We start from the raw sequence: 7,882 nt of genomic DNA on the forward strand, positions 1-7,882 counted from the left end.
AGTCAGACGGCCGAGGCTCCGGTCCGTGACAAGGAGTTCGGTTCTTTGAGAGGAGCGCGCAGGACTTGGGTCCCTCGAAACGTTGAGCGCGAGCGAAACACCCACTGGGCCAGCTGGCGGCAATCCGGCGAAGCCAGTTGGCGAGCAGCCGGTCGTGCGGCTGTTCATTTGGTGAATGGTGGGCCAGGTTGATCGACCCGGCAGCCTTTGACTTAGTGTATGAAGCATAAAGGAGCTTTGGCCCGTTGTGCTTGCCAGCCGACAGCCAAAGCTGGATCTGTGGCTTTAGGGCAAAGTGGGGGACCGCGGCATCCTAACTTTATCAGGAATCACCAAGGTGGCGGGCTGGCGACCGAGCCGGCCAGTCCCCGAGCCCCCAGGTCGAGCGAGTCGGACCGGTGGCCGGGTTCAGTGGTATAGTGATGCAAGAAAATAGGGACACAATAAATTGGTCGACAAAAGGCAGCCCCCGAGTCTCGTTCGGGGACCCCATGGTTCCATGCGTTTACAAAAGGCGATGATACATACGCTCGTGCGGCTAACTGTAAAACGGGCGGAGGAGTTCCGCGTTCCACGGCCGGGTCGTTTCTTCACCGGCGGTGTCCTTCTTGCGCTTCCTTGACTTGCGTGCGTCGATGAGGTAGTAGGCGTTGGTGTCGCGCAAGGCCTTGCTCATGATGAATGGGCCCTCCCATGGAGGGGACAGTTTGTGCTGGCCTGCCTGCTCTTGGACGAGTCGGAGGACGAGGTCGCCCTCGCGAAACGCGAGGGGCTTGATCTTCCTGCTGTGGTAGTGCCTCAGGCCTTGCTGGTAGATGGTCGAGCGACTGAGCGCCAAGAGGCGTGCTTCTTCGAGCAGGTCGACGCCATCTTCGCGGGTTTCTCTGGCTTCGGCTTCGGTATACATCGCGACGCGCGGCGAGTCGAACTCGACGTCGGTCGGGATGACGGCTTCGGCTCCGTAGACGAGGAAGACGGGGTGAACCCGGTCGACCGATTCGGCGTGGTGCGTAGACTCCAGAGAACGGCTGGCAACTCGTCAAGCCAGCTGCCGGGTGAGCGGATGAGTGGCTCGACGAGTCGCGGCTTGACGCCGGACAGGATGAGTCCATTGGCCCGCTCGACCTGCCCGTTGGACTGCGGATGCGCAACGGAGGCCAGGTCGAGGCGGATGCCGGAGACGGAGCAGTATTGCTCGAGCGCGCCCTTGGCGAAGTTGGTGTCGTTGTCGGTGATGATGCTGTTCGGCATGCCGTAGCGCACCGCTATGTCCTTGATGAACCGAACGGCTGTTGGCCCGTCCAGTTTCTTGATTGGTCTTGCCTCGATCCACTTGGTGAATTTGTCCACTGCCACCAGCAAGTGCGTCATGCCGCCTTGAGCGGTTTTGAAGGGTCCAACCATGTCGAGTCCCCAGACCGCGAAGGGCCAGGCAATCGGTATGGTGCGGAGTGCTGACGCCGGCTGGTGGCTGCGTTTGCTGAAGCGCTGGCATCCCTCACACTTGAGGACGAGCGACTCGGCATCTTGGAGGGCCGTGGGCCAGTAGAAACCGTGGCGGAACGCCTTGGCCACCAGGGATCGTGATGCGGCGTGGTGCCCGCACTCGCCCTGATGTATGTCGAGCAGGATGTCGATGCCCCGTTCCTGCTCGACGCAGCGCTGGAACACGCCGGTGGAGCTGCGCTTGACGAGCTCGTTGTTGATGATGTTGTAGGCGGACGCCCGGCGCTGCACTTGCCGAGCCTCGGTCTCGTCCATGGGGAGAACCCCGTTCTCCAAAAATTCTGATATTGGGAGGGCCCAAGATGGAGTCGTAACCACGGCGAAGACGGCCACCAGGGTGGGTTCCGAGTCGGCAGCCCCCGAGCCGGGTTGAGCAGCCCCCGGGTCGGGGATGACGACGGCCGGGTCCGGGACGATGGTGGCCGAGTCGAGCTCAGCAGCCCCTGGGCCGGGTTCAGCAGTCCCCGGGCCGGGTTGAGGTGCGGCCGGGTCGTCTGGAACGTGGATGGACTCGGAGTCCGGCGATGGCTTGACGAACGGCTTGCGCAGGTGCTCGAGGGAGACGCCGGACGGGATGGCTTGTCACGACGAGGCGATCTTGGCGAGCATGTCGATTGCTTCGTTCTCCGCGCGCGGGATGTGGAGGAACTCGCAGCCCTCGAAGGATTCGGACAACTTCTGGACGAGGAAGCGGTAGCTTGCCATGTTGGAGTCGCGGGCGTCTCATTCGCCGGAGCACTGCTGCACCACCAGGTCCGAGTCACCATAGCACAGGATGCGTCGAATGCCGAGTTCCTTGACAAGCCAGAGGCCGTGCACAAGGGCTTCGTACTCGGCGACGTTGTTGGAGGCGGCGAAGTGGATCTGGAGCGCGTAGCGGAGCCGGTCACCCTTCGGGGACGACAGTACGATGCCGACCCCCAAGCCGAGTCGCATCTTGGACCCGTCGAAGTGCATGGGCCAATGCGTCGAATCGGGAGGCGGCGGCAAGTACTGGGTCTCGGTCCAGTCGACGAGGAAGTCGGCCAGGGCTTGAGACTTGATCGCGGTGCGGGGCTCGTAGAGGATGGTGTGGCCGGCTAGCTGGATCGCCCACTTGGCAGCCCGGCCAGAGGCGTCCCGGCATCCGATGATTTCTCCGATAGGCGCCGTGCTGACCATGGTGACAACATGCTCTTGGAAATACTGCTTCAGCTTCTTGGCGGTGAAGTACACGCCGTAACACAACTTCTGGTAGTGCGGGTAGTTCTGCTTGGAGATGGAGAGCACCTCGCTCAGGTAGTAGACCGGGCGCTGGACGGATTGGATCTTGTCCTTCTCTGGTCGATCGACCACCAGCACCGTGCTGACCGCCCGCGAGGTCGCGGCTATGTAGAGCAACAGCGGCTCCTTGTCGGTCAGCGCGGCCAGGACTGGTGCGGTGGAGAGCATGCGCTTGAGGTCTTGGAAGGCCTCATCTGCCTTGCCGTTCCATTCGAACAGGCTTGTCTTCTTCATCAGATGGTACAGGGGTAGCGCCCTCTCGCCCAGCCGGCTTAGAAACCGGCTGACCGAGGCCAAGCATCCGGTGAACTTCTGGACATTGCGTAGCCGAGCCGGCTTGCGCATGCGCTCGATGGCCTTGATCTTCTCCGGGTTCGCCTCAATGCCGCGTTCCGAGACGAGGAAGCCGAGTAGCTTTCCGGTCGGGACGCCGAAGACGCATTTTTCCGGGTTAAGCTTGACCTTGTATTCGCGGAGGTCGGTGAAGGTTTCCTTCAAATCGTCGAGGAGCGTGAGGTGCTGCTTGGTCTTCACCATGATGTCGTCCACGTATACATGGATATTGCGGCCGAGTTGCGACAGCAGACATTTCTGCATGCAGCGCTGGAAGGTGGCGTCGGCGTTCTTCAAGCCGAACGACATGGTGATGTAGCAATACGCCCCAAAGGGCGTGATGAAGGACGTCTTCAGGGCATCGGCCGAGTCCAGCTTGATCTGGTGGTAGCAGGAGTAAGCGTCCAGGAAGGACAGGAGCTCACACCCGGTGGTCGAGTCGATGACTTGGTCGATCCGCTGGAGGGCGAACGAATCCTTGAGACAGGCCTTGTTGAGGCTGGTGTAGTCGATACACATGTGCCAGGTCTTGTTCTTCTTCAGGACGAGGACTGGATTGGCCAGCCACTCGGGGTGAAACACTTCCATTATGAAGCCGGCCGCCAAAAGCTTGGCGACCTCTTCACCAATGGTTCTTCTCTTCTCTTCGGAAAATCATCGTAGGGGTTGACGGACAGGCTTGGCGTCCTTGCGGACGTGAAGTTTGTGCTCGGCGTACTTCCTCGGGATACCCGGCATGTCCTTGGGGGTCCATGCGAAGATATCCCGATTCTCACGGAGGAAGTCGACGAGCTCGCCTTCCTATTTGTTGTCGAGGCGGGCGCTTATGACAACGTACTTGCTGCAGCTGGGGTCTTCTGGGTTGAGCTTCACTTTCTTGGTCTCCTTGGAGGGCTTGAAGGCGGCCTCGTCGGTCAGGTCCGGGGTCGGGATCGACGCGGCGGAGGCCTCGCCTGCCAGGGCGACGATCCAGTCGAGATGGCGCCGCTCCTCGGCGATGACCAGCGACTCGGCCAACTTGGCGCCGTCTCGGGCGCACTCCAGGGACTTGCGGTAATCGCCGGTGATGGTGATGAGGCCCCGGCATCTTCATCTTCAGGTACGCGTAGTGGGGAACTGCCATGAACTTGGCGAGCGCGTGCCGGCCCAGCAACGCGTGATACGCGCTGGACAGGTCCACCACCTCGAACCAGATCGGTTCGCACCGGAAGTGGTTGATGTCACCGAACAGGACATCTAGCCGGACCCGGCCAATGGGGGAGCAGGAGAGGCCGGGCACGATGCCGTGGAAGATCGTTCGGGTCGGCTCCAGGTCCTCGGCCTTGAGGCCGAGCTCGGTCATCGTGTCACGGTAGAGGATGTTCATGCTGCTGCCACCATCGAAGAGGACTCGGGAGAACTTGCATGTGCGCCGCGTGACGATGGTGGGGTTGAGAATGAGGGCGTAACCACCCGGACTCGGCATGACTGCCGGGTGATTGTTGTTGCCGGCTGCTTTCGCCGGCCGGCTTTGGAAGGGGAACCGGCTTCGCCTTGCCGGCTTCATCCAGCGCCACCTGGATCTTCATCGCGGAGTCGGCGTTGGCGTACTTGTCCGCCGTCACCATGAGCGCGGCCATGGTGGCCGGCTCGGAGCGTAAGAGCTTGTGCTTGAGGAGGGTGCCGTCTCGGCACCCGCTGACGAAGTACTAGATCGCTTGGACTTCATGGACGCCCTCGCAGCTGTTCCGGAGCTCGGTCCAGCGTGCGAGGTACTCGCGACCGGTCTCCGTAGGCCCTTGCACGCACATGGTGAGCTAGCTAGGGCAGCCGGGTCGCTTGTAGGTCCCCGTGAAGTTGCGGACGAAGGCTTCCTCGAAGTCCACCCACGTGTTGATGCTGCCCATCGGCAGGCTGTTCAACCATGTGCGGGCCGACCTTTGGAGCATGAGCGGTGCGTAGCGCACGGCGAGACGAAGATTGGCACCGGTGATGCCAATAGCCGTGGTGTAGTCGGTGAGCCAGTCTTCTGGCTTCACTGACCCGTTGTACTTGGGGGTGTCGCGGGGGAGCATGAATCCTTTGGGGAAGGGCTCCTCCCGGATGCGCCGGCTGAAGCACGCCGGCCCGATAGCGCCGCTCTCCTCCACTTCCAGGGAGTGAGCGAGCCGATCGAGGCGGTGGCGAGCGTCGGCGTCGTCGATGGCGCGCGGGCCGAGTCGACTTGCGGCCAGGCCTCGGGGGCCGGGTCGGTTGGAGCCGGACGCCGGCCATGCGGGCCAGGTCCGCGCTGGATCTCTAGGGCGGGCTCATCGCCCAATCCGCCGGCGGCTGTAGCGGCCGGGTCGCGCCGAGTCCGGGTTATGCCGGAGTGCGCCTCGCCGGGCGGCGAGGAAGCGGTGTGCAGAAGTTCGTCGGACCCGCCAAGGCGGGCGAAGCCGGATCCCGCCGACTTGGCGAGCTGATTGAGGCGGTCCTGCTGGGCGTTGGCGGCGTGGAGGAGTTCGCGCATCCGCCCGATGCGCTCTTTCAGCTCCTCACCCGCGAGCTGGTCCAGGCCGGCTGCGGCTGCCTGGGCAGCGCGCATGTTCTTCGCTGGGGTCTCGTAGACGGTTGGGACGGTGCCGAGGGCCCAGCCGATCACTCCTCCCCGGGCACGCACATCGGCGACCCGGCTTGGCCCGGCCGTGGCGGGCGTGAACCCGTAGGCGGCATCGCGCTCCAGCTGAGCGGCGTCCAGGCGGCGCTGAGTGGCGGCGAGCGTCTCGGACAGGTCCAGCATCTGCTGGCGCCTTTCCTCGAGCTGGGTTCGGGCCTCAGCGACGTTGGTGGCGTCGACGTCGGTGCCGATGGGGATGCGGAGGCTCTGCATCGCGGCGCGCAACGAATCGGACGGCTCGATCTAATCCGCTGCGGCCCTGGCTTCGGCAGCCTTCCTCGTCTTGCTCGACGAGGAGGAGGCGCTGTCGCCGGTGACGAAGACCTCCACATGGACGTCCATTGCCCCGGCGAAAGTGCCGCCGCCGAGGGAGAGGGGAGAGTCGGAGTAGCTGAGCACCTCGCTGGGGTACTTGTCGGCCGCGAACGCATCGGAGATACGCAAAGCGGCGAAGGAGGCGGCAAGCGCGCCGACGACGTCGTCCGCTAGCGCGACGGACTCGTCGGTGTAGGAGAAGGGCCCCGTCTGAAGCATGCTCCCGGCCAACTCCTCAAGCTGCCCCACGGTGGGCGCCAACTGTCGTGGTGGGCGCACGGCAGATGCCAAGGGATGGCTAAAGAGAGGAGGAGGCTCGAGGGCGCTGGTGGACTCCAGAAGCGAGGTTGGCATGAGCGGGCGCGGGACGCCGGACATACCCAGGTTCGAGGCTCTCCGGAGAGATAATACCCCTAGTCCTGCCGAGTGTAGTTGGATGATCGATAATACAATGTTGCTCCTGGAGCTGTATGGAGGAGGAAGGAAGCTGGCCAAGGCTTGGGCTGCTCCTTCTCTCCGGTGTTGTTGTTTTGTGGCTAGTCCTATGCTTACTTGCTCTTCTCTCGTATGTGTTTTCTGTTTGCCCTCTCGCTCGTCTCCCATGATCATGGGCTCCCGGGGGTTTTATAGTCCAACCCCCTAGGGACCCCCGGGGGTACAATGGTAATGTTACAAGTCGGTGGGTCCGTATTGTCGGTGTCCGGGAACCCGGGCTGGGTCCCGCTGAGGGCTTGTGGTTCGCCGGGTTCCCCTAGGTGCGGGCCCCGCATGCCTAAGGGGACTGTGCGTCGTCTTGTCGATCGTCAGGGCGTAGCCGAGTCAAGTCACGTACGGTGCTCTCCGTCAGGTGGCCGCTTGCTGTCGTCAGCGGTGGAGGCGAGGGCACTGTAGCCACGCCGGCCCTAGTCAGCGGGTAGGTGAGGGGCACTGTTGCCACGTTCCTGCTGACCAGAGGCATGGGCGGGGCACTGTTGCCTCGGTCATCGTTGATTGAAGTCTCGTCCCCATCATACGGCCTGGATGGGACGGGAGTTGACCCGCGGCTGGATTGCGTAGCACGCAACGGGTGGTGCTGGCTTGTCGAGGAGGCTTTGGCCGTGCCGGGTTCGGCTGTCTTGCGCTAGTTGTTGGGGCCGAGTCGACGTGTCTTGCCGGGTCGGCTAGTCTGGCCGGCTTGCGGGGCTTGGCCGGGTCGAGCGACCCGGCCAAGCGCGTGCCGGTGTGGAGGGACGGTGCCAACCCCGTTGTTTTTTGAACAGGATCCGGGTTCCGTTGCCTGCCCGGGGTCCATCCCCCGACAAGACTTCCCCGCACTTCACATTTTTTGCAAGCAAACTGCCAACGGATATATATATATAAGGAGATCCTCTGTAGTTTTCCACTTTCCCCATCCCAGTCTAATCTTCTCCCATCTCCCGATGAAGGTGTATAAGATTTGGGAGAAAACAACGGCAATGACCCGAGAGCTCCCCTCTACAGCCATCCGCGAGCCCCTGACAGCTTACGATGCCCTCCGCACCCACACATCATCCCAGGCTTAGGGTCACATGCCCCCCGCCTGCTCACGAGCCATCTCTCAATGACTGGTGGCAATCCGCAAGGCAGCTCGCGCCCAAGCCCATGCGCAAAGGCCTCGCATCTGCGATCCTGCTCGTCCCTTGGATGCTATGGAAGCACCGCAATGACTGCGTTTTCAACCAAGGCCGCCCCCTGGTTGCTGACCTGCTCACAAAGATCAAGGAGGAGGCCGCCGCTGGCGGGTTAGGGCTTAGAGCTATCATCCCGCAAACCTGGGACGTCCATTGACTACCATCCCGAGCTGTAACC

The 7,882-nt window shown here is 62.6% G+C and overlaps 1 pseudogene; it reads right to left on the reverse strand.

Annotated features, from left to right (window-relative positions):
- Positions 1–7,882, reverse strand: part of LOC119317773 — a 27,963-nt pseudogene that overhangs the window by 11,155 nt on the left and 8,926 nt on the right.

Source organism: Triticum dicoccoides, chromosome 6A, assembly GCF_002162155.2.
Source record: "Triticum dicoccoides isolate Atlit2015 ecotype Zavitan chromosome 6A, WEW_v2.0, whole genome shotgun sequence".
Taxonomy (NCBI): Eukaryota; Viridiplantae; Streptophyta; class Magnoliopsida; order Poales; family Poaceae; genus Triticum; species Triticum dicoccoides.